The sequence below is a fragment of the Chelonia mydas genome, chromosome 3 (genome assembly GCF_015237465.2).
Source record: "Chelonia mydas isolate rCheMyd1 chromosome 3, rCheMyd1.pri.v2, whole genome shotgun sequence".
NCBI lineage: Eukaryota > Metazoa > Chordata > Testudines > Cheloniidae > Chelonia > Chelonia mydas.
In genome coordinates, this window is record NC_057851.1 from 33,649,040 (window position 1) to 33,676,783 (window position 27,744).

Consider the following 27,744-nt stretch of genomic DNA (forward strand, 5'->3'; position numbering starts at 1 on the left):
AAGTTCCTTCTCTGGCTGATTTGGAGTAGAGACTTTAAACAGAGTCTCCCACATCCCAGCTGAGTGTCTCAACTACTGGGCTATCCAGTCAGTCTCGCTCAGGTACTGTTAACATTAATTGTGTATATAAAGTGGCATAGCTTCAACAAGAAAAACTGACTCTGTAGCCCAGTGGTTAGGGCACTAATCAAGCAGAGTAGAGACTTAAACAGGGTCACCCACATGTCAGCTGCGGGCCCTAACCCCTGAACTACTGGATATACAGCAGTATTGCTCTCTTTCTCAGTTATACTCTTATAAGTGATTTGGCTCCCTTCATTCATAGCAGGCTACTGGAAATGCACTTTGTATTGTTCAGGCTGGGCAACTGGTTTTGAATGTGTAGTTAATTTTCTTGTTTTTACTGTATTTCTGTACTGATTTCAGTACTGATTTTATTTAAATTGTTTTAAAAGTCAAAGTCTCTCTCTCATCTGTGTCTTTTCTCCCTATGAAAAATTTTGAAATGTCCAGGTTTTTTTCCCCAATACAGAACAAAAACAAACGTCAAAACCTGAACATTTTTTTGCAAAATGGAATTCTTGTTTTCCAATCTACTGTCAACCATGTTGCTGCTGGGCTTGGGCAGCATAGAGGATGAAGTTGCTGGATTTGAAAGAAGATGGGACAAGAGGCTGACAAAGGGGAGGAGGAGGAGGAATAGATTGGGACAAGGAGCTAGGGGAGGGAGGGGGAAGTCTGGGACTGATGGGGCTAGGAACCGGTAGGGTAGGTGGAGCAGGAGACAGATCTCATGAGGAGCTGGGGTGCAGAGGGAGAACTGGGACTTGTTGGGCAAAGAGACTGGACAAAGAGCTAGGAAGGTGAGAGGGAGGGGAAACTAAGATTGGAGGGGGACTGGGGGTAAGGAGGAGAGATACCTATTAGCTGAGGAGGCGGAAAGGGGGCACTTGAGAATAGCTGGGCAAGGAGACTGGGACTGAGAGAGGGGGTGGAGATTGACACTGAGCATGAGGGGAGAAAGTGGTTGGGGAGACTGGAAGAGTGAAGCTAAGATTTTCCTGAGCAAGGAGACCGGGATTCACATGAGAAGCCAGAGAAGTAGAGACTGCTTTCCTGTGTAAACTTAATTTGCTCCCTTGTGTGACTGCATTGTGATACAGTCTTAGTTACATGCTCACCTACTATTTTTTCCACGGGACCACTGCCTCATTGAGTGCACAGGATGGACAGTGGTCCCTGAATGAACTATTCAGTATTTTGTTTTCTTATTGTTCAATGTGTGGTCCTATGGATTATTTATTGAACACTATTCAAACCCTGCTCTGAAGACAGACATTAATCGCGTCATAGCCTTTTGTGTAGTGCTTGAGTGCTTCACAATCATTGCTTAATTTATTTTCACAGCACCCCTACAAAAAGAGAGGATGGTATTATCCCCCACTTTAAAGATGAGGGGGCAAAGCATAAAGATAAAGGTCAAAAGTATCCACTAATTTTGAATGCCCAATATGAGACACCTAAGACTTCATTTTTTAGAGCATGTAGCATTATGTAGCACTTTATATGTTCAAAGCACAGCTCCCTTTGACTCACAGCTCTTCTGCAAATCAAATCTCAGGGTTTGAAGTCAGGCATTCAGAAAATATGGAACGCACAGTTAGTGAAATGTTTGGTTTAAGTGCTTAACTAGCATCACACAGGAGCTATTTGGCAGAGGCAGGGATAGAATCCAGTTCTCCAGGGCAGAATGCAGCTGCCTTAACGATAAGACCATCCTTTCTGTTCCTGAAATCCCCTGCCTCATTCATGATACAACTTTCAACTTCTACAACAAATGAAGTGGGGGTCCTACAGTCAAAAGTCCTTCACTACAAGACCCTGATTCATCTCCAAAGCAGGTCCACCATGTGCACTGAATGAGGCAGGGATTCTTTGGGAAAAAATAGTATGAGAGCATGTAATGAAAGACTGAATCATAATGCCTATGTACAAGAGGGCTGAATTAAGGGTTGTATGGGCCACCTTAATTTTGGCATTTTCTAACTTTAGAGTGCTTTATTCTGCAACAACCTTGATAATGTTCGTTTTGTGTGTAATTATATTTATAATAGAAGCGTACCCAAAGACTTCACTCAGGATCAGGATCTCATTGTTAGCTTCTGTAAAACCCAAATAGTAAACATGGCCTCTGCTGATGACCTGAAGAAAATACTTATTTTAGGGGTGTGTTATTCCAGTAGTGATATTATTCAAAATGACAGGCATGAAGGATTTGGAGCGGCATTGTCATAATTTTTGAATACAGTCTGATCTGGTTATTTGGAAGCTCACTTATGAATATATGTGTAACAGGGGGTCATTGGGGAAAGCAAGCAGGAACAGTAAAATGATTCAAGATAAGCTAGGTTCTACACAGACCTTATCTCTCGGTTCTCAGCCGGAAATGTTTTTCAAGACGGTGACTGGAACTATAAAAAGCAGGGGCAACAACCACAAGACACCCTCTCTCTCACCACCTGCCCATCTCATTCTCTGCACCTGAGAAGACAAAAAGAAACAGCTGTTGGACTCTGGGGGAGGAGTCCTAACCTGAAAGTTTGGTCAGTAATCTGCTGGTGCATGTGGTGAGAAAGTCTGCTTTTGCAACTAAGATAAGATAAGTTTCTTAGGTAGATATTAGTAAATGTTTTATCTTTATTTTTCTTGTAACCATTTCTGATTTTTATGCCTTGTTACCTATACTCCTTTAAAATCTCTTTGTAGTTAATAAACTCGTTTTATCTAATCCAGCGTGCTTAAATTGAAGGGTCTGGGTAACTACTTAAGGGCATATTATTCCCTTAAAAGGAATAATGGACTTAATATATTTGTACTGTCCAGGAGAGGATTGGGCAGTACAGGACGTACATTTCTTGGGAAAGATCTGAGACTGGGGGTGTGTTGGGGTCACTCTGCAGTATAACTGAGCTTGGTGAGAGCCAGGGTGTAGCTGATATACACACAGACAATCAGGGTCTGGCTTGCATGCTGGAATGCTGTTTGTGAGTGGCCCAGGTGGGAGTTACTATAGCAAGGCATTGTGGAACACCTAAGGATTCAGGGCAGGGGTGATATAGCCCCTCACTAGTCTGGATTGTGCCCTGGTATGTCACAGACAGGTAAAGGCACAAGGTCTGACATGTGAAGGGGTGCACTCAGAGAGATCAGAAAGGGGCAGAGATGCAATTAGCCCTATAGCTATGACAGCAAGGACCAGTACTTAAGAAAGAAAATGGACAGTCAAAATACCCAGCCTACTTCTGGTTCACAAAACAGCATAATGGCACAAAATCTGGGGATGCAGCACTCCCAATCATTTCCAAATGGAGTTAAGCATAGTTATCAAATATCCATTTAAACAGGCATGGAAAGCCTCCACAATCTATGCAAGTTTATTACCAGGGTTGTGGTATGTTTTTGATGAATGGGGAATTACATCTACAAGTGGGACTCTCACATCTACCTGCATGCCTGCATAGTTAAAAGTAAGTCCTTTAATGCTCCTTGTTGATAGGATCTCAAATCAAGAGGAATTAACAGCCATAGTTTTGTTCTGAAGAACAGTTTGTCCCTTAAGGCGAACAGGGTTGGGTCTAAACTCATAACATACCTTACGGTATTTGTGAAAGTAAATAGAGGCTGAGATATACGGCTAATTCCTGATTAGAGATTGATGGCTTTAGAAGAAGGTGGGAAGACTAAGTAGTCTAGTGGGTTTTTTTATAGCCTTTTTATCTTTGGAGAAAAAGATTTATCTGGCAGGTTGCTTTAAAAAAGGTGGCTGTTTGGAATGTTCTAGAAATAGCCCAGGGGCAGTGGATTAGTGAGCAAAGGGCAGCTGAAAGCTCTCAAAGATGCCTGAGTGTCAGAAGTACCTCATGTTATGTAAAATAATAATAATTTGTCTTCCCTGGGACTACTACTAACAATCCCCTGAGCCTCTAGAACCAGCTGACATTTTTAAAGGAACCTGACAAAGAAATGTTTCCCTTTTCCCCTGAATGCAAAATATTCCTCATAACCATTACAATGGCCTATTGGGCAAGTCCTGCCCTGATGATTGGTTAATGTGCCAATATCCTGCAACTCTACAGAGCTATCAAGAGTCATTTTTAGAGAATGTTTACAGTTCTGTGTGCTAAACAGTGGGATTCCTGGGGTGAAATCCTGGCCCCACCAGCAGTGTTTCATCCACCTAAGGTACCTGGCTTATTGATATGAGAAATTGTACCAACAAAAAGTAAATATATCTATCTTAAAAATTTGTAAAACACTTCTTCAGTATCATGTAGCATATACAGAATCTTTGAGAAAAGGTATCAAAACTATCAGGGAACTAATTGAAACCTTACACAGCTATAAAGTAACAGAGTTCTGTATCTAGCAATAGATGCCTGTCTGAATTTCTGCATCATCTTTAGAATCCACGGTACATTTAACTGGGTTTTCCAAAGCCTCTCTCTAGAAATTATAACAATATTTTATTTTAATAGAGGGACCCTCCATACTAAAGGATCTCAAAGACATTTCTAAACTAAAATACATAATTTTCATCCTATACAAATTTATAAGACACTTATACATAGACCAAATTCCCAGAGCCAAACTTGGGTCTGAATCCAAGGTTAACACCACAAACCTAGGAGAGAGTTGCAACATACTTAAATCTGGTTAGATTCTATTTAAATGTGGAACCTCCAACTTCAGGAATATTTTTGGCAAAAAACACAAACTCACCAGTATGAGGCAGACACGAGGCATGGAAAATTTCAGTCCACAGGATTAAAGTTTGGCAAAGCTATAACCAACTGAAAACAGAGTCTTATAATGGGAAGTGTCAGGTAACCTTAATAATAGGCAGTAATATCCCCTAAGAGAATGGGGCAACAGAACAATCTTGCTATCATGTTAGAGTTATTAACTGTACTGTCAACAAAGAAATCAAGACATACTTTCATCTGAAGGATTTAATATGTACTAGAATGGCTGCCATCAATTTAACCCTTATTTTACTTGGATAAAAGGCTAATGGGCTATTTTCCAGAGTCCTATCCAAGAGGGTTCAAAGACAGTCAAGTTGGATTCAGATTTCCAGTTACTGCTCCAGAGATTACAAACAGCAACTGCCAGGGAAGGGAAGAACAATGCTGTATACATTTGTTTTCAATCCCAGCAAAACCATTGGCTAAATATTCATAAGCATAAAAAAATGCAGAAGAAAAAGTGAAACCAAGCTTTGAAATATTAAAAATATTGCAAAGAAAAAATGCTTTAAAAAGTAAACTCCACTAACTTACCAAATCAAAAATGAATATTTATTTCTTTTAAATATATTCCTGTGCTGAGAGGTATTCTTACCAAAGGCTCTTTATTTGGGAGCTAGTGGTTGGATATGGGTAGGCAGTTGGGATGTCTAAAACATATTGCCTATTACACCTCTGAGTCAGGAATCTGGGTATTTGATTCCGCTCTCATGTACAACTGTGTAAATCAAGGAAAAACTCCATTTAAGTGTGCAGAGAATCAGGCCCTGTGTTTTACAGTCTGCACTTTTGCAGCTATTTGGTCCTTAGCTCATTACCTTTTGCAACCTTCCTCAGGATAGGTTATAGTCCCAGAGTAGCTTTAGCAATTGAGAATCCCCGGGACAAGATGTTAAGATGTTTTCATGGCTGCATACCTTGTTGCTGATACATAGCTATGTGCCTCCCAAAAACATTGCCATGCTGTACCTCCCCGCAATGTGAGGTTGGAAGAGGGGAAACTGCAAGGAGGAGCCAGCTGAGACTTAAGCCAATAGGAGCAGCTGTAGAAGCGGTTTTACTAGGGACCTTCGGACCCTAATGTCAGAGTATTTTCTACAGTTTTAACTGGACTTTCTGTGCCCAGTGGTCATTGTCTGTTTGCTCCAAACCCTTCCCTCTGAATCTCTTCAGCTCAGCCTCACTCCGCAACTTCACTTCATACCTTCTGTCTTCATCCCATCCCTCTTCTCACTTGCACTGTCCCCATCACCCTTCTTCCTTTTTGTAACAGGGTCCTCAGTGGGCTCGGTGACCTTGTGGTTAGCATCCACTCAGTCAGGGGTAGGTGATCCCGGGCCCTCCCGCTCCACTGGGCTCCGACTGAGGGCCCTAGGAGGGTCAGGAGCACTGACCCCTCGGGGTGGACTCCACTGTGTTATTCTCTCTGATCACTTCCTACCGCTGCTCTCTCTGCTTCTGGTCCCGGATAACGAAAAAGAAAAAATAGAAAGGAAACCAAATCAAACCGTCAGCCCCAACCAGGCTCAGCATTAAGTTCTGGTGTATCAGGGAGGCGTCTAGCCCCTTTGGCAGGAGCCTGCATCTGATGAAGTGAGCTGTCGCTCACGAAAGCTTATGCTCAGATAAATTGGTTAGTCTCTAAGGTGCCGCAAGTCCTCCTGTTCTTTTTGCGAACAAAGACTAACGCGGCTGCTACTCTGAAACCTACCAATTTTGTCGCCCCCAAGCAGTCACTGCCGAATTGCCGCCACTGCAACAGCTGCCGCCCCATTCTAAATGCCGCCCCAAGCACCTGCTTGGAAAGCTGGTGCCTGGAGCCGACCCTGCCTGCAGGGTAGGTCTGCACTCTTTCCCAGCCTCAGCCCTTCTGAGCTGCATTTCTCCCCTTTTCAACCTTGTCCCCTGTTGGAGCATGCTCTGCAGGCTTGGAGGGGTCAGGCTAGCTGGGTCCAGTATTGTCTTTTAACCCCTTCTTTCCCAGTGTGGGGTTTGTATACCCCATCATTCCTTTCCTTTTCTTTCCATATAGCTGATCCCCTCCAAAGTAAACCCATCCAAAAAACCAACCAAAGCAAAACATAGTTGAGTAACATGACATTTGCTATCCTCATATTGTTCACTCTGCTTGTGTGGTATACTCCTTCCCCCACCTTATATTGGGCTTGTTTATGTAGACCGTATGCTTTTGGGGGTGGGACTATCTCCTACACTAGGTATATACAGTGCCCTCAGTGGGTCCTCGTTCTCTGTTGGTCCCTACACAATATCATGATAAACACAATGAATTCTGAGTAGTGTCTCATATCACACATACCACCAGGTTAATTCAGTTGAATTTACAGAATCTATTTTTCCTTTCAATTTAAAGAATGTGGTGTGAGGCTTCATTAAATAAGCATTATGAGAAATGGAGAATTAAAGTCAATAGTAAAGTTAGGAGTTCCTGGATCTCAGCCCTGTGCACATTCCCCAGAGAGGATTATGCCCAGAGAGGATTATGGATTGGCAGAGGAATATTCCTTTCACCAAACTTGTGTTTTCCCTGAAATATTGAGAAATTAATTTGAGCCAGATCAGAATAATTCAGGGGACTAAGGACTTGAGTACATATCCAATTTAACTAAACATTATATATATACACGTGTACACACAGCCTAGCAATAAAATGTATTCATAATCTACTGTACATGTATGGAGTGTGATTTCAAACCCCCATAACTTTGTCAAATCAAAATCAACTTCAGCTGGGGCACAAAAAAAACATTTCTGACTGTGGACTATTTTCTTGCTAAATTTTACCTTCCTATCACCAACCATTTCAGTGCTACAGCTGCTCAAAAACATTCACAAGATTTTTTCTATAATAGGAAAATTTCATTTTTTCTACCCTCCTCTCATTCAAAATTATCCAAACATTATTTGCTCAAACTTGCAAGAGCAATTCACCTTCATGCAGAAACCAAGCTTAGAAAAATTCAGCCCCAGAGGAGAAAGTTTCAGAAAGTTATGTGAGAGACTAAACATTGGGGGTTATAATGGAAACCTGTTATGCAACCTTAAGTACAGGAGTCACAACCACATCTTGCTGTAATGCAGTAGCTGTATGCCAACATAACTGACAGTTATCACAACAGTTTTGGAAATCTTATGTATTAGTTAAGCACAAAAGCATAGCCGACACACAACCACAAAACTAGGGATACAGGTCAACGTCTGGAAAAATAAAACTCAGCTCAAACATTTGTCCATCAAATTCCTCACCATTTTGCAATTTATGGCAAAAAGAGGGATTTTTCAGTATTAAAAAACTAAGTTTGCAATTATTACACAATTTGTCTCTAGGTTCTTTTATCCTAATGACTCTAATCAGAAACAATGTTTTGGTTTTAGGGGGTTACTTCATTCAATTCGGCTTCTGTTTATTTGAAAACTCAGACTGTCTGGACACTCCTTAAAAAAAAAAAGCCAGACTATCCTTTGTTTACTCTTGGATATAGATTATGTGATAACTTGCCTCTTCCATCAGTACCGTCAGCCTGTATGTAAACATGAGAGTAACTAGGCCTTTGTGATTGTGTCTTTCTCTAAATCCCCTTTTCTAGTCATGTGCTAGCGAGACTGTGCAGTCATGGGCAGCTACTTCAATCTTAAACAGATCCCTTCATTCTTCATGGAACTTCCTAGAAGTTCTCTCTTCCTTATAAGTATTAATTCTCAGAGTCAAGCATCTCACACAGGAGGTGACAGATTTTAAAAACAAAAAGGTGATATTGTTGAACCAATAATGACCCTAGGAACAAAGTGTGAAATGGCTCCCAGGTAGAGTTGTGTACCCTTAGGCCCATATTTTTAGAAGTCTGTTACAACTCATCTTTAGGATGCAGGGTGCAACTTGTGGTCGGCTCAGTTGTTTTGCTCGACTTATCCCCAACCTGGGGACCAGCCAAAATGGTGGCTAGGCACTCCTCACTCGGCACTCCCCACATTGTGCCACCCTTACTCAGGTCAGGTAGTACTTTGCTTTGTGGGCAATTGCAATGAAGCCTTTAGAACCACTCCCTGAGTAAGGTATTACTGAAATTGAGTAACAGCAGCAGAATGTGGCTGCATGGAAGGTGGGAAAGCAATAAATAGACTATGAAGCAGTGTATGGATCCCTACCACATGGAACATACTGACTGACAGCTGTTTCTAACAGTGTACACTCAGGCTAGGGCCCAACTTTTCTATACGAGATCACGGGAATGCCCAATATATTTTTGAATGGGTGACTGGAGTTCAACTGCCAGCGTATTACAACATTTTATTGGCTCATATAGAAAGAATATTACCAGGAAAATAATTTTGAATGACCAGACAATGTTTTAATGTAACTCACCCTTTCCTAATTTGATTCTGATCCATAAACACTTACCATGGCCACAACTTCCCACTGAACTCAATGGGAATACTCAAGCGCGTAAAGCTGATCGGGTGCATTAGCATCTGCAGGCTCATGTATACATTTTTCCCTTTTTCCCTTTTATAGTGTTGAATCATTTCCTTTAATTCAGAAAGGACAGCATTGATTAACTCAGACGGGAAATGTGAAACTGCTGTGCAAAGACCCCAGGCCCTTAGCCTACACCTGATGAAGTCATTGGTAGCAGTAAGGGACTCTTGGGTTGCATTTCTAGAGAGCTTTTTGGTCATTAGAATTCTTGGCAGAAGAAATTATGGGTCAGAAATAACCAAGTGTAGTCGTCAAGATTAAAAGCAATGGCACAAATTACAATGAAATAAAGCTAGGAAGATTTTTTAAAACCGCTCTTAAAATACAGAGCAGGCATTTAAACCTCTAACCCCTACCACAATGACTTCTTTTTATGTGAAGATTGATTTGACTGTACAATTTAATAAAACTGTTATAGTCAAAACAGGAATAATGGCATCTGGCAGAAGCCCTGCTCTTGATTGACCATGTTTCACCAAGATTATTATTAACTATTTCAAAGCCTGGCTGAGTTGTTTCAGCCTCTCTTTATTCAAACTACAAAATGTATCTAAACTAACATCTTATATTCAAGCTGCCCTAATTCTAATGTTTCTGAGTTCTCGTCTGCTGGAACTGAATCTTATGTGTCAGCATTTGTGCTATAATAGGAGCAGTTGTTTGTTAGGACACTTTTTATATACTTCACAAATTTACAAGACTCAGCCTATTTACAAGATGCCCATTAAAATAGATATTTTAATTCTTGCTATGAATGGATATTTTCTACACCACTTGACTACAGAAGTCTGAACTCCCTGCTTGTGCACTGTTTCTTTTTACATAAAGCCATCACGTAAGATCTTTAATTTTCATTGTGACAGTAAACAATGTATGTTATCTTTTAGGGGAAACAGGCACTCAGATATAAGTGCTACACTGGCTGGCTACTAGCACTTAGATAAGCAGTATTTTTCAATGTTTCAGGGAAAGTATTTAAACTTATTGACTAAAGCCATGCCTCTACCTTGATCTTAAGGATACATGCAAACCAGTCATCAGAAGTTAGTCACAAGGTTATTTGAAATTGATCTAAGATCCTGTTCTTCATGAACCTTGAAGTTTGGTACATTCTATTGGCTATTCAAAAGAAAACAACATAAATTTAACCTTTATATCAGAGGTAATTATTTGTACTTCAAATTTCCACTGTTCAAGTGCCCTTCACGTGCACATGTATCAAGGTGAACAACTGACAAGATTATAGGAGTTTCTTCCTTGAACTGGTTATGTTGGGTGGCTCTACTTTGGAGAAACGGAGTGCATCTGAGATCAGCAGTTCTATTTATCAGATTATAACCTAGAACATATGTATAAACATGTTTATCAGCTGGGTGTGTGCAAAAATTACACCCATTTCAATATTATATGCTGTCACCTCTGAGAGGAGTTATTTTCTCACGGACAGTTGTATTTTGCACGAGGGCATTTTTGATCATGAGAGTAGTTTAGAGTGTTAGTGGAGGAATATGATGTAAGGAAAGGGACCTTGTTCCTCTCACTAATATAAGAGTTTCACAGGTTCCAAAACAGGCATATGCAGTCATACGTTCTTGTGATATTTACTATAACCTACATGCCAATTTTACAGTGTGTCAAGGTCTGGTGAAATCATTTCATTCCATTTTTACCATCCACTGAAAAATCATAAACACTATTACTAGGAGGCTGAAAATCTGCCTATTTATGAATAAGGGATTGAAGCTTAAAATAGAAGCCTCTTTTTATTGATCACACGCAGCTTCTGTGACTAAAAAACTAAAGCTAGATAATGTAAGGATGACAGTCTCAGCACGCGAGAGTGCGCACCACTGGTAGCAATGCTCATACCCAGGCCCACCAGAAGGGTGGGCTGCTACCAGGCTAGTATTTAAATCTTTAAACTTCTGCTTAACAGAGACAGAAAAATGCAGCTCTCTTGGTCATTGGACTAGTCCCATTGACTTCAATGGGACTCCTCACGTGAGTAAAAGGAGCCTGGGTTAGCAGAAAAACCAGAGTCTAACCTTCTCCTCTCTCCCCTGCAAATGGTATAATCTCAACCATAAAGCAGAAATACAACAATAAGCCCTCTAACTCTATTGAAACTCATTATTATTATGGGGTAGGATCAAAGGCAAAAATAGGGAATATAAAAGTTAAGAATTACTTAGACAAGTTAGAGCTCTTCAAGTTGGCAAGACTCGATGAAATAAATCCTAGAATACTTAAGGAACTGGCGGAAAAGACCTCTGAGCCATTAGCAATTACCTCTGAGAGCTCGAGGAGGATGGAGAGAGCCCAGAGGACTAGAAAAGAGCAAATATAGTCCCTTTCTATAAAAAGGGGAATAAGAACAACCCAGGAATTTATAGTCCAGTCAGCTTAACTTCAGTACCCAAAAAAAGACAATGGGGCAAATAGTCAAATATCAGGTTGCAAGCACCTAGAACAGGTGGCAGGCAAACTTTTTGGCCTGAGGGCCACATCGGGTTTCCAAAATTATATGAAGGGCCAGTTAGGGGAGGCTGTGCCAGGCATGGCCCTGCCCCCGCCTCCTATCCGACCCCCCCACTTCTCACCCCCTGACGACTCCCCCAGGACTCCTGCCCCATCCAACCCACCCTGTTCTCTGTCCCCTGACTGCCCCCTGCTGCCCCATCCAATCCCCCTCTCTCATTGCTGACTGCCCCCATGGATCCCTGCCCCATCCAACCCCCCTGTTCCCTGCCCTCTGACCACCCCAACCCCTATCCATACCCCGAACTCCCCTGCCCCCTTACCGCGCTGCCTGGAGCGCATGTGGCTGGCGGCGCTACAGTCGCGCCGCCCAGAGCACCGGGTCAGGCCATGGCTCTCCAACTGTGCTGCCCGGCCGCCCAGAGCATTGTGCCGGCGGCGCAGCGCACTGAGGCTGCGGGGAGGGGGAACAGCAGGGGAGGGGCTGAGGACTAGCCTCCCAGCCGGGAGCTCAGGGGCCGTGCAGAAGTGTCCCGCGGCCCTGATGTGGCTCGCGGGCCATAGTTTGCCCACCTTTGACCTAGAAGATAAGATAAGTAATAGTCAATATGGAATTATCAAGGGGATAAAGGGAAGCTGTAGATGTGACAGATCTTGACTTCAGTTAGGCTTTGGATACTGTCTCACACATGATCCTCTTGTGAACAAACTAACTTGGGAAATACAGCCTAGATGAATCTACTATAAAGTGGACACACAAATGGTTGGAAAAGCATACCCAGAGGTTCAGTGGTTCACAATCAAGCTGGAAGGGGACATTGAGTGGGGTCCTGCAGGTATCTGTCTTGCATCCAGTTCTATTCAATAGCTTCAGAAATGATTTGGATAATGGTATAGAGTGTACACATATGAAGTTGGTGGATGATACCAAGCTGAGACGGGTTGCAGGCATTTTGGGGGACAGGATTAGAATTCAAAATGACCTTGAAAAACTGGAGAAGTGGTCTGAAATAAATAGGATGAAATTCAATAAGGACAAATGCCAAGTACTACACTTAGGAAGGAATAATCAATTGCACAAATACAAAATGGGAAATGACTGCCTAGAACGGAGTAGTTCAGAAAAAGATCTGAGGGTTATAGTAGATCACAAACTAAAATTAGAGTCCTGCATTTCTATGATTCTGTCATCATATTTTTCTTTTCTAAATATGCATCTGACTAGCAGACAAATTATATGGCCCGAAAGAACATCTTTGTAGAGAATAAAAAATAATAATAATACTTCTACATCAACCCGAGTTCTGCATTTCAAGCAATAATATGCTGCTTTAATCTAAAATTTATCACCTACACCATTAAATATAAGGAAGATAAAAGGCTAGTGGAGAAAAAATAGCAGAGGAATACCTGACACAGAGAGAGCCTGGCTGGTTAGAGCTAAGGGGAAAATGCTATAGGAGGTATTACTATTTACATAAATTAATGTCCACACGTATTATGTTCAAATAAAACTACAGACCTTTATACGAAGAATAGAAGTCATTGCTCTTTTTTAAAATAAAATCGATTATATGGGGAAATAAGGTCATCAAAATATTTTCAGTGAGTAGCAAAATTTAAACGTGATAACACATGATTGACAATCTGAGGGAAGCATTCAACAATTATTTCTTTAAAGTATATACTTCACTATATTTTATACTTGGAAAACATTCCATATTTTGGTTCGAAAACTCCAGCAGCATTAAAGTGATATAATCTGATCAATTATGGTAATTACTTAACACCACTTGAACAATTCAAGACCAAATCCTATGGTCATCTGCATAGGTCTGAAATGCAGCAGAAATACCGTGTTTCAAATGTTTGGGGAAGGCAGTGAGGAGCAGGGAGAAAGGGATTCAGTAGTTCTGTGGGAGCTCAACACAGTCTCTCTTCGCAGTGGGATTTTGCATAGGTTGTGGAGGCAGCGGGTTCATGGTGGGGCAAGAAATGGGTCACATTAGTGATTCCTCTTGCAAGCCCACAATCTTCCTGCAGGTCTGTAAGGCACCTAATGTGCTTTTAGTGCTGTATAAATAATAATGATAGCAACGGTAGAACAGTAATGTGCAAGCTACGATGCTGCAGGTTGGGGCTGAGTGCTCTGTTCCGCAGCTCTGTCTGCACCTCCCTGAGCTCACAGCCTGTTTACTCAGACACGACAAGAAATAACACCCCTTTTGGAGCAATCTTCTCTGGCTAACCTATTTAATACTCCCATCTTCATATAGCTGATATTTCTCCAAACTGAGTATGCCCATCGCTTGCTTGTGTTTGTTGTAAGATCATAAATTTAGCTGTAACCCAAATTGTGCTCCTGTGCAGGGAAATAAAGATGAGAAAGACCTACTCTTCCCATACCATCCTAATATGGGATACCCAGGATTTGCTCCTCATGCATAGAGACAAGGTGCTGTTTCCTTACTTCCCACTGGGTGGGAAGTAGGCAGAGCCCTGGCAAAGAGAACTGAACCAGTACAAAAAGAAAAGGGGTACTTGTGGCACCTTAGAGACTAACAAATTTAGTTAGTTAGTCTCTAAGGTGCCACAAGTACTCCTTTTCTTTTTGCGAATACAGACTAACACGGCTGCTACTCTGAACCAGTACAGGGGGTGGGTAGTAATTTGCTTCCGATATAAGAGATTCCTCTTGGAGCAAGGGGAAAGCAAGCATAGCACTGTAAGTCCCTATGCCACAATTCCTTCCCAGAGATACTATTGGGGTAGCACAGCAATACACCACCCATGACTATGGGCTGTAGCTTAGCGACACAATCTATCCTGACTGTCAGATAGATTGTAAACTTTTTGGGTCAGGGACTGTGTTCTTTGAAACGTGTTTGTAAATATCAACACAATGGGACTCTGATCCCAGACTGGGTTCCTACGCACTACTGTAATAGAAATAATTAATACTACCACATAGTAGTTAGAGATTAAAATGAGGCATTACATCATGAAGTCCCCCCCAGCAAAAGCAGATTACATTCCCCTGCACAGAACACTACTGCTAGTATTTTAGGATTAAACATTTAAGAAACAAGTAGTACTCTTTTGGTATAATGAATAGTATGACTAGAGCTAGTTGGAAAAAAACAGTTCCTGTTTATACTATTACTCCCCAATACAGTAATGGTAATTGTTGTTCTTTGAGATCTGTTGTGCACATATATATGCCAGCATAGGCATATGTGCTCTCAATGCACTCAGACTGAAGACTTTTGCCAGCAGTACAGATGGTGGCACATGTCCCTGCCATTTGCATGCATGGGGTTGAAGGTAAAGACGGGTTATGGCCCCCGCCTCCCTCTCCATTCCTTTGCACCATCATCCATCAAAGAGCTGAAGGAGCAGTGAAGGTGGGAAGGTCATGAAACATCTATGCACCATACATCTCAAAGAACAACAATTACTGTACATGTGAGTAATTGTTTTTTCTCCTTCCAGTGATTGTACAGGTGACCACCCAGCAGCTTCCTCATAGGACTATTTGAAGTGTGACTGAGCACTGGTTTGCTGAAGTTTGCATCAGCATAAGCACAGGAAGCTTGAGTAATAGCAATGTCTGGAAAAGGCACATTCAAATGACCATGTTGATGTTTTATAGCTGTCCACTACAGGTAAGTTGCTGAAAAAGACTTATGATGTGAATTGAGCCCTAGTGAAATGGACTGTTATTATCAAAGCTAGGTCAAAACAGAGTTTAATACATTCTGATATCCAGTGGGATATAGATTGAACTGTAACAGGCTGTCCCTTAAGCCTTTCAGCATAGGTCACAAAATGTCTAGAACATGATATGAAGAAAGAAAGAAAAAACTTTGTATGGTCTAGGTAATAAGACAATGCCCTGAGGGCATCTAAGATAAGAAACCTTTCTTCTGCCTTGCTGAAGTGAGCCTTCAGAAAAAATGTCCATCCTCCAAGTGTTCTGATTAAAAATGGAATGCAGAGACAACCTTGGGCATAAATATTCCATGTGGCCTGAGAGAGACCTTGCTCTTGTAGAATACAACGTAGAGAGGGTCAGCTAGAAGTGCCTGAATCTCTGACATTCTTCTAACAGAAGTAATCACCACCAGAACACACTGTTTTCATTAACAGATAGGTAAAAATGATGTTGCCATAGGTTCAAAAGGAAGCCCAATTAAGACAAGACCAAGTTCAGGTCCCACAGTGGAACCAGACATGAAAGAAGAAGGGTGGTAGATACATAAGCTCCTTAAGCAATCTTGCTACCAAGGGGAGTGAAAGGACTGAAGATCCATCCACATATAGGTGTAGCACTGAAATGGCTGCCAAATGGACTCATTGAACTGACTGAGAGGCCAGGGTATTTCAGGTATAAAAAGACAATCCAGTATATGTCTGATCTCTGTGTGAAAAGGCAATGGTGGAACTCAGCCCAGATCAAAAACCTTCTCCATTTTGCTGCATAAGTGGCTCTGGTGGAAACCTTTCTACCGTTGACCAATATGGCCAGGACATCCTCAGAGCAGACCTTCTCAGTGTAGCTTGTCCAGTTATCATCCAAGCGGGATGGAGACTTTGCAGTCTGGGGAGGCACTTCCCCTTGTTCTGAGACAAGTGATCCTTGATCAGAGGCAGATATTGGTGATTGTATTGAGAGCTGTTGTAGGTCCATATCCCAATATTTTCTTAGTTAGGCTGAGGATAGCCAAGGCAATGAGGATTAAAGTTGCTTTGTCCTTTTTCAGCTTCCTGATTACTCTCAGGATTAAAGTAACTGGAGAGAATGTGCACCGTAGATGAGCCAACCAGGAAAAATTTAAAAGCATCTGTTACCGAGCCTGGACTGCGATCTGCCCTGGAGCAAAATCTTCTATAGTTTTTGTTCAGGTTCATCACAAAGAGGTTTATTGCAAGAGATCTCCATTTGTAAAAAATCCATTGCAAGATTTCCTTCTTTGGGAATCAGGAAATAACATGAATAAAAGTCTTTCCCTTTGTGTTGGTAAGGAACTTCCTAGTCCTCCCAACTGCAAAAGACTACAGTTCCTGAAGTAAAACAGCCTCATGTGATAGATCACTGAATATGGACAGGGAAGGTGGGTTGGGGAAAGGGAGGTTTACCCATTTCTGTGATATTGAGGAGTAGTAGTATAATTGTTTTACTAAAGGTTAGAGCAAAGTTCAAGTAGGATATCAGAGTACTATAAATATGTTGCTTATGAAAGAGGATTTTCTACTGGAGTGGTCCTTAGCAAAAGTTTTGTCATACAAAATAAACCAAAGACCTTATGCAGTGGGGTTGACCCTAGCTAGTCTATTCTTGCTCTTATTAAACAAGCTTATTTAAACTAAGATGAGCAAAACTGGCTGTGAAAATATTAAATAGGCATCAATATGCAGCATTCCCAATGGAAAAATTGTTAAACTCTTTTCATCATCAATATGCATGACAAGAGATTAATTTCTTACATGCTCACTCTAGATTGATAATATCTGTATTTTTTTAATTGAGGGTGTGCAGCCATCTTCTACAAAAGGAGTAAATACTTAAAGCTTATTCAGAAGCCTTCAGACTTCTACATAAGCTCTTTGACATTTGACCTAACCCTCATAGGTCATGACACTTTATCTGAGCTGGACATAATTACCAGTGACAACGGCTTGAAGCTATATTTTTCCTTAGTCCTAGTTATAGAGAAAAGAAGAATGGGGACAGCAGATTAGGGGGTTGGGCAGCAATCCAATTTGTAGGTTATTAGTCTTGAAGGCATATTTTTCCCCTTGACGGACAAGCCTCATTTAGAAGTTTGTCTCATAGAAAATGTGGTCACAGGGCAAAACACGTGATATGAAGTCTTCATAGACAGTTCTCAGTCACTGAATTCCAGTCAAAAGTTACTTCCACATATCTGATATAGTATCAGCGAATAACAAGTTTAAAAATGATGGTGTTCTCTTTCAAGTAGCTCATTTTCTAATCTGATTCTAAGAAAAGATTATAAATACGTTTGAAGTTTTTCCCTGGTAGGCTCCATGCACAGGACAGTTCAGTCTCACCTTCTGAGAGCCTTCCATTGAGTATCCATATGAATGCTACACTATAATTCTGATATTACTCACTAATTAAGAGCTGTAGTAAACAGTTAAAACAATTGCAGAATTCAGTGCAATATTCAATTAACTCTTGTGACCAGAGTTTAATCCTTTGAGTGAAGTTCACCTTCATGCAGAACACACACATAAAACTGATACACCACTTTACCACCTAAACTACCAAAATTGGACTTAACGTAGGCCTTGTTACTCAGGGTGAGTTTTACCCTTAGAGCACAAGAATCTATTTTATCTTCGATACTTTATTTTGCTCCCATTACTGCAGTAACTGAGCAGCACACACAACAGCCCCCTACCTCTCCCCGGTGAAATAGGGAAATGCTATCATCCCCATTTTACAGATGGGGACTTGAGAGACTAAGTGACTTGCCCAAGGTCACACAGGCAGACTGTAGTAGAGTAGGGACTTGAACCTAGCTCTCTCAAGTCCTCAGTGAGTGCCCTAACCACTAGACCATATGTTCCCTACATAAATATTTGTCTTTAGTGCTCTGTTTGGATGTAGCTGAAACTACATCCTGATACAACTCCAGAAGCTGTCCTAATATCCCTGGCCCCCTTCATTAGTCCTGTCAACTCCTTCCCCTCAAACAAATGGGACCCCTTGTATTTCCGTAGTCAGTCTTTAGTCTCTTTGCCAGAGTGGTGGTGATACAACTGTCAAGTAGAGTCTCATCCACTCTCTCTGCCTGCCCTCAGCCAGCTATTGCCACTCTTTCATTCTGTTGATGCCACATCAATGATTGCATGGGAACCAGCAACAAAGCAGTACAGGACTGGGGAGGTAACATGGACTGTGACTGGTTCCTCCCAAGAGTTTCAACATACTCTATCATCCAGCAACCAGCTGTCCTTCCTTCTACCAAGAACTGTGCCTCCTGGTAGTCTGGCTGAAAGTCTACGAAAATGGCACGTTTTCAACATGTGAGGGATAGACCTTGTTTTAAGAGTTAAAAAATGATGGGCCACTTGGCATAACTTCCATGGAATTTGGCCCAGTGAATTCATCTGTAACAAAAGGACAGGTGGAACAGAGACTTCTGCTTGTTAAGGTATTCCCTACTTGAATGATGATTAACTATCCCTAGATTTGCAAGTGCTAGATTTGGTAAAAGTTTGCCAGTTTGAGACTCCAGAATGAGCTCTCTCAAATGAATGACACTCTTCTGATGCAACTCTGATGCCTTGAATACTGTGAATTTTGAACAATTACTCAGATATTTTTAATCGTCAAAATATATGAGGCACCACACATAGACTTATTTAACTGGTAAATTGATTTTATTCTGAACCTTTGAGTTACTGTCCTCTTTTTGGACAAACTAGCATAGCTGGACATTTAAAAAATATTGGTTAGTCTCTAAGGTGCCACAAGTACTCCTTTTCTTTTTTCTCTTTACAATGTGTATGATAATCAAGGTGGGCCATTTCCAGCACAAATCCAGGTTCTCTCACCCTTTTGGAGGGGGGTGGGGGGGTGAGAAAACCTGGATTTGTGCTGGAAATGGCCCACCTTGATTATCATACACATTGTAAAGAGAGTGGTCACTTTGGATGGGCTATTACCAGCAGGAGAGTGAGTTTGTGTGGGGGTAGGGCGGAGGGTGAGAAAACCTGGATTTGTGCTGAAAATGGCCCAACTTGATGATCACTTTAGATAAGCTATTACCAGCAGGAGAGTGGGGTGGGAGGAGGTATTGTTTCATGGTCTCTGTGTATATAATGTCTTCTGCAGTTTCCACAGTATGCATCCGATGAAGTGAGCTGTAGCTCACGAAAGCTTATGCTCAAATAAATTGGTTAGTCTCCAAGGTGCCACAAGTACTCCTTTTCTTTTTGCGAATACAGACTAACACGGCTGTTACTCTGAAACCTGTTTCAACTATAAATCAAGTTTAGGGATTGCCATGTAATTGCTAAGACTGTTCATTTTACCAGTAAATAAGTTAAAATGACCCCATTTACTAGTGATAAGAGCTATTTTCAGCCAAAAACCTCTGTTAGACAAGTCACATAATTACCAACTTATAACAAAGCTAGCATAAGAATGCTTGTATTACTATCATCAATGGGAGGAAGTGATATAACCCAAGTAGGCTTTAAATAAATAGAAGTAAATCAAACTGCATCCTACCATTGCTCTCAGTCCTGCACATTTAGACTCACAAAGTATAGTGTTTCAATATGAAATGTACAGAATAAAATCCCATCTTAAAGTGCAAATTTAAAATTTTAATAGATGGGAACAAAAAACAAAAATCAATTTAATCAGGAAACATTTTAGCTTGATAATATATTTGCTTATCCTAATTCCAGTAATGATAATATACAGACAGAATTGTTAACACTGAACACCAATTGTATTTTATACAAATGTTATCATTTTGATAAAGGCAAGGAAAGATAGCAATTTGTTTTATCTCTAGTTTTATATTGCTTGATTCATGTTATATAAAATAATTACACAAGCAAATTTGTCAGTCAAAGAAAGATAAAGAAATCTCATTGATAGCGTAGAAATAGAGTGCATTTTAAAGCAATAAAGGACAAAAAGGGCATCAAGAAAAAGTGATTCATAATTTTGTAGTATTCATTCTTCTTATTGGACTCCCCTTCATTCTGCTTTTAAGTACATCTACAAATAAAACATGTGACATGTTCTGTCTGTTCTCTCTTTCTAGATTTCTTTTAATACAATAATTAGCACCATAGTATGTTAGCTCCTTACAAATTTTTAAAAGAACACACAGAATCTCAGTGTGTCAATCTCCAAAATGGAAGGAACTGGTTTTGTTTTTATTTGAGTACCACAAAGATGGAAGAAGCCTCTTCTGTATTTCATTCTATAGACATTGAGGATTGTAGCTACCCTGATGCAGTCTGGGACCAGAGCTGGGGGGGATTTTGGATGAATAGTTTATTTGCTGAAAAATGCAGTTTCAGGCTGAATGAAGCTATTCAGAGAGACAAGGTGGGTGAGGGAATCTCTTTTATTGAACCAACTTCTGTTGTTGGAAGGGACAAGCTTTCGAGCTACACAGAGCTCCTTCAGGCTGGAGCAGATACCCAGAGTGAGCTAAACACAAGTTGGGACAGACTGTTAAGCACAAGAAGTTCACAACAAATTCACTAAATAGTTTTTGCTTTGGGGAGCCAGGGGAGCGAGCGAGCTCTAGATTCACAAGGAGACTTGAGAGCTATTCACGTAACTGAGGAGGAGGAGGTACCTTTGCCCTCCTCTTCATGGGTCTCACCATTAGAGCATACAGTTACAGGTTCAGTTTCCCCCTCTGCCTGATTCAGAGCAGGGCCTGGAACTTGGCTATCACAAATGCCCTAACCACCAGGCTATAGGGTATTTGGACCTGAGCTGCTTTCAATCTCTCTGTTGACGCTATTCCACTTTGTATAACTATGTAAATACTCATGAGGCCAGAAAGTGAGAGAATGACTCTATAGCCTTGTGGTTGAGGGACTCACCTCAAAGCAGAGAGGGGGTGGACACCTGGCTTCCAGTCCCTACTCCTGTGAATATTTAATCAGGAAGAATGGGGACTTAAACCTAGGTCTACCGCATCCCAGCTGAGTGCTCTAACCACTAGAGTATGGAGTGGGCCACCTCCTCTTTGGTTTTGTGAATGGTGTTTCCAAATTTCCTTTGCATTTCAAAGAAAACTAAGCCTTTCAGTTCAGATCAAACAAAATGTTTCATTCAACCCGAAACAAATGTGTTTGTTTTTCTGTGAAAACAACAACATTTGTTTTGGGTTGATCCAAAACAATTTGTAATCTATTATTGCCAGGTACAGCTGTGTGAGTGTGCTCTGCAGTCATTGGCCAAATGCTGAAAAAACATCTCCATCTCCATAGCGCTGTCTCCAGCGCTCTCTGGTCTCACCCTTGTGGTTGGCAATTCCATTGCTCTCGTAGACTCTAGCTGTTGAAGGTGATCATAGTCATAGACTGTGAAGTGGTAGTCCCTCAAGTAGCTTCAGTTGTTTCCAGAGGCATTTGAAGATCACAGATAAAGCCTTGAGCTTGTCCATATTCCACACAGAATCAGTGTAAGGAGTGAAGTAGCTGAGGACAAACTGTCTGTGTCTTGAATTGCTAAGCTCCAGCATTTTGAACAGGACATGTTGATCAGCAGTGGCTCGCAGACTGTCCAGCTGTGTACACAGATAGCTAGAATAGTAGAGGGGAAGGATGGTCCAGGAGTTAGCGTGCTGGCCTAGGACTCTGAAAATCTCAATTCATATTCTCTGCCCTGTCCCAGACTTCCTTTGTGACCATGGGCAAGTTACTTAGGCTCAGATCCCCAAAGGTCCTAACTTCCATAAGTTAGGCCCAGATCCTCAAAGGTATTTGGGCTCTGTGTGCCTCAGTGCCCCATCTATAAAATAGGGATGATAGTATTTTCTCACCACATAGAGGTGATATGAGGCTAAATGCATTAAAGTTTGTGGCTAAAATAGATAAGCTGAGTAGTAAATGCTGGCTAGCAGCTAAATTATTTTTGGTGGGGAACATAGAAGGGAGCAGTTTCACTAGCATTCAAGTAAATGAACAATATTGTAGGCTTAGTGTTGGAATAAGAGTCATTGCTCAATCTTTGCACCCGGACTCTGTATGGTTAGCTCCATAAGCAAGTAGAGATGGTTTTTACTGGATTTACAGAAGATGGGATGAGGTAGGGGTTAAAGTAAGGAGGGACTGGGGAGAAATCAGCTGCTCCTCTTTCTCTGGTAAAGGCACAGCAAGATTTCCCTTTACTCTTTCTGTCTTAGGTAAGTGCACCCAGAGCTCCTCTCCTGGTTCAATCTATTCTAACTACTGGGGACAGCTGCACACACCTGATTTGCCTTATCCTCTGGTGTCACAATTTGAGAGTCAGTGTGCAGTGCATTCTATTGATTCAAGGTGAGTTTCATTATGCTAATATTCAAATAGCCTTATACACCACTGATGAGTAAAGATGCTCGGCCAAACACTGTTATTCATGCCATATATGGACACATTGTTTTCACACCTCTGTAAGTGTGGAATAATTCCACTGAGGGCCCAAGTGGCTGATGACTTCAGTGGAGTGATTCTGAATTTGCAATGGTACAAGAGCAGAATTCATCTTCTGATCCAACTATAAAAGAGCAGCTGTAGCTCAAGAAAGCTTATGTTCAAATAAATTTGTTAGTCTCTAAGGTGCCACAAGTCCTCCTTTTCTTTTTGCGGATACAGACTAACACAGCTGCTACTCTGAAACACCTCTTGCAGTTATCTTGAAAGAGAATTGGCCTCTGTTGGTGCAGATCTCTGCAATCAGATTAAATCCTCTAAGGAGTGAGTCATGCCATGCTGGTGTGAGAGGGAGAAGCAAAGATGCTTTTATAAAGAGATCTGATGAGAAAAGCAGTTCTTAGGTTTCACTTTTACCACCGAAACTGAGATTTCCAAAACCTTGCAAAATAGTTCCATGGATTTAACATTTAAGGCTGAGATTTTCAAAGTCATATGGGGGATGCGGATGTGGAATTCCAAGTAAAATTAGTGGAAACAAGGTGTCAGAATCCCTTAGCTGGTTTTCAAAAGCTATGCCTAAAATGTTTACATTTCTGTATGTTTTCAGTGTTGTACACAATATAAAGGACTGGATTTTCAGAACTGCCTGTACTTTTTTCCAGTGCATTTTTGCACATGCAACTAAACCGTGGGAACAGCATATAGCATGTAAACTTTCACTTTTTGAATGTGCCTGCAAATCAAGTAGTTATACATCTGATATACAATGCACTAGAAGTTATCTGCACCTCCAATTGTTTATAAGTGCAATGATGTGAGTGCAAAAGCATATCCCCAACTCTGACCCTTCTACAAAATCAACATCTAAAATGCCATTCTCCTTGGAAAAAATCAAAGCCCAGGCCTGAGCTCTAAGGCTCCCAGAGCTTCTAAGTCTTCATCATTCTGCATGGACTGACAGCTAGCTGTGAACCTATAAACCCTGGGAATGCTGGACCTTGGGCTTCAGATTCAATTTTGTTTCAAGAACGTTTAATAAGATGTTTCAGATTTTCCCTTCTAGAGGACAGTTTAAAATTTCTATTTTTCATTTTAAAACAAAACAATTCTTTTCTAGAATTTTCCCATGGAACAGAAATTCCAACTTTTGACCAGTTGTACTCCAGAGTTTAGAGAAACCTGCAGAAAAGCGGAGGGGAAAATCTAGAGACCAGCTCTGTGGCCAGAGAGCTAGGGGGAAAGGGGCTGTAGGGAAAACCTATGAGGAGGCTGGAGAGAGAGGGCGACTCCGGCGACAGGTGAAGTAAGAAGGAAAGGCTTGACGCATTATAGCACGGGTAGGAGTTAAAGGCCCAATGGCATTACTGGACTTATTATGGAGGCCTCAGCCTGGGATGCTTCCAGTGAAGGGAGAAGTCCTTCCAATACCACTTCCCCTTCAGACTTGCTTTTGTCATATCAAAGACACAGGAGAAAAGATAGCACTGCAAACCAATTGCACCTATTTTCCTGCAGCTTAGCTAGTTGTTTGAGTGCAAGGTCAGGGTTTTGCTCAAAAGCAGTGTTCTGAGGCTGCTTACTAGCAGTATGGGATGAAGATGGGCAGGAATCCAAATGGGCAGGAGGGACACAGCAGATGCACCCATCACTGACTTAGCCAGTGGCTGATCCTTGATCTTGTTTCTCCGTTTTGGTGAGATGGGAGAACTCATCCACAAGCCAGGGGGCGAGTTTGTATTGTAACATAGGTTGCCGCAGCCCTGTCTCTGCTGGCACTTACAATGGCTTTATATTGAATCAAGATGTCATCAGGAATTGCTCTCAGGAGTTTCAGTCGAAATGGGGCTGGGACTCATCATGCGGGCATTGTGGTATGCCTCTGGGAAATGCAGGAGTCTGAACTTGTCATGTGTCTTTCCGTTGTTCCCATGTACTACTCTCATGGACTGCAACAAGACAACAGTGCCCTCAGAGTTTACCCAGCTCCTACCAACCCCCTTAGCAAAAATAAGTGACATGTGATTACCAGTTTTAGGAGAAGACTCTTCAGGAACACCACATTGTGGATGTCTCAGAAATGACATGCATCCTTTTCTATTTGAAATACTTCCAGCTATGGTTGGAGTAGATAGAAACTAATTTCTCCTTACCTTCTGCAACAAGTGATTACAGAATGTTAAAAGCATCTAAAATGTGTTGTACAGAATTGTGGGCTCCAAGTTTTTTGGTCTGCTGCTCCAAACTACTTGATGCACATTTATACTTACTACATCTGAAACACATTTAGCACAAGACATAAAAATATTGCCCACCTTCCTGAGTCTCTCAGCTGTCGTTAAGGGATATGCTGTTTGCCAATATAATTGAGCATATGATGTCCATGTCTTGCTTAGTGAAAGAGTACATCTCTTGTTAAAAAGGAAAAAGCACTCCTATCGGCAAAAACATTTAAATAGGCTGGAGAAATAAAGAGCTGGGTGGGTCCTAGGCAGAGCCAGAGGAAGGAATCGCTTCCTTGAGGGATCAATAGATAAAGAACATCGGCATTTAGAGGTCCCCATTTTTTTGTGGTCATGGAAGAACACTTATCTGCTGAATATGCCTTATAAAGTTATCAAAATTTACTATCCCAGGCACAAAGTCTTTACAATGAAGATTGGTGGGAATGAGAAAAAGACAGATTTTACTCGCCTCCAATAAGTGCAATTTTGTGAGACTTAGGTTACATTATCCGCTCATCTTCACATAATATAATTGACTTTTGCATGGAAAGTGAAACCAGGAGGAAGGAAAGGGAATACAAAGTGGATGGATGAGCCCCAGTGATCCAGCTCTCATTAATGGCAGAACTAAAAGCACAAATAAATAAAGGATTAAAGATGGTAACCTGTACTAGTGATCTCGCACACACACACACTCTTCAACTTCAGTCTCCATTTCCAACATAGCAGTCCATCTCATTGATTTCCAGATACCCATGGAATATTTGTGAGGCATGGAGGAAGAAATAGGACTGAACCTGGCAAAAGTGGTTTCTCTTGCTGTCTTTCCAAGGGAAACTGGGACAACTAGAAGGAAAGATTTGTTTCAGAGATCCAAGGAAGCAGACAGTCCCATCAGGGGAGCAGTGCTGCTGGCATCTATGCAATCTAAGATTTGCATTGCCAGGCTCAGAAACTGCTGCTATAAAAAAACATCGCCGTTATCTTTATCCAGCTTATGGAGGCACATCTCATCTAGGGTTTAGTAGTTGCTGGTGGGCATCTTTGCTGTGCATGCCATTTCAGCAGTTCAAGCAGGTATTCTTCCAGAAGCAGGAAGGAAGAAGAACTTGCAGCTGAAGAAAGCCAGGGAGGGGAATGTAAAGAAATATCTTTCTTCCTCTTCTTATAGAATCCTGCATGTGGAGGGGCAACAGAAAATCCAAACAGATAAGCCACTGGCAAACGTTTCTGAGAGTGGCATTTGGAAAGTCCAGCAATCTGTTACTCTATGAGAGGCAGACACAGAGTTGACAAATGACTGGCAGGAATATTTCTGAAATCACTGTGTGTCAAGCTCCTTCCCCACTCTGAACTCTAGGGTACAGATGTGGGGACCTGCATGAAAGACCCCCTAAGCTTATTCTTACCAACTTAGATTAAAACTTCCCCAAGGTACAAACTTTTACCTTTTGTCCTTGGATCTTATGCTGCCACCACCAAGCGTGTTAAACAAAGAACAGGGAAAGAGCCCCCTTGGAGATCCCCCAAAAATATCCCCCCAAGCCCTATACCCCCTTTCCTGGGGAAGGCTTGATAAAAATCCCCACCAATTTGTATAGGTGAACACAGACCCAAACCCTTGGATCTTAAGAACAATGAAAAAGCAATCAGGTTCTTAACAGAAGAATTTAATTAAAGAAAAGGTAAAAGAATCACCTCTGTAATCAGGATGGTGAATACCTTACAGGGTAATTAGATTCAAAATGTAGAGATTCCCTTTAGGCAAAACCTTAAGTTACAAAAAGACACAAAAACAGGAATATACATTCCATTCAGCACAACTTATTTACCAGCCATTTAAACAAAACACAAATCTAACACATATCTAGCTAGATTACTTACTAAATTCTAAGACTCCATTCCTTTTCTGTTCCGGCAAAAGCATCACACACACAGACAGACCGTTTGTTTCCCCCCGCCCCTCCAGATTTTAAAGTATCATGTCTCCTCACTGGTCATTTTGGTCAGGTGCCAGCAAGGTTATCTTAGCTTCTTAACCCTTTACAGGTAAAAGGACTTCGCCTCTGGCCAGGAGGGATTTTATAGCACTGTATGCATAAAGGTGGTTACCCTTCCCTTTATATTTATGACACTGTGGCAGAGTGGGAGAATAGGCAGCAGGGGAGGATTTATTTCAGGGAAGTATTGAATAAACCAGGAGCAATCCAGTGTGGGAGAACTGTGTGTAGTGACTAGACCCTTTTGAAAACAATGCAAATGATGTCTTTGAGTCAGTTGGTATCAGCAGGTTTAATAGCTCCTGAAGTGGGCACCATCTATGACTCCAAGATGGATTGACAAGGCCAGAAGGGACTAATGCAATCATCTAATGATAGCATTTCACCTTGACGAATAACTAATGATAGAATTAGATCATAAGTAAACCTATTAGATCATCTTTCCCAGTTGGTTTGATATACTATAAGTGCTTGGATGGGAGCAGAGTGCAATAAAATGAATGGGAAGTATGTTCACGATCAGTGCTTGTGGTAAAAGCAATGATCAAGACTTTAGAAATACGCATGCAGTTTTGCTGGTGATGTCAACAACATAT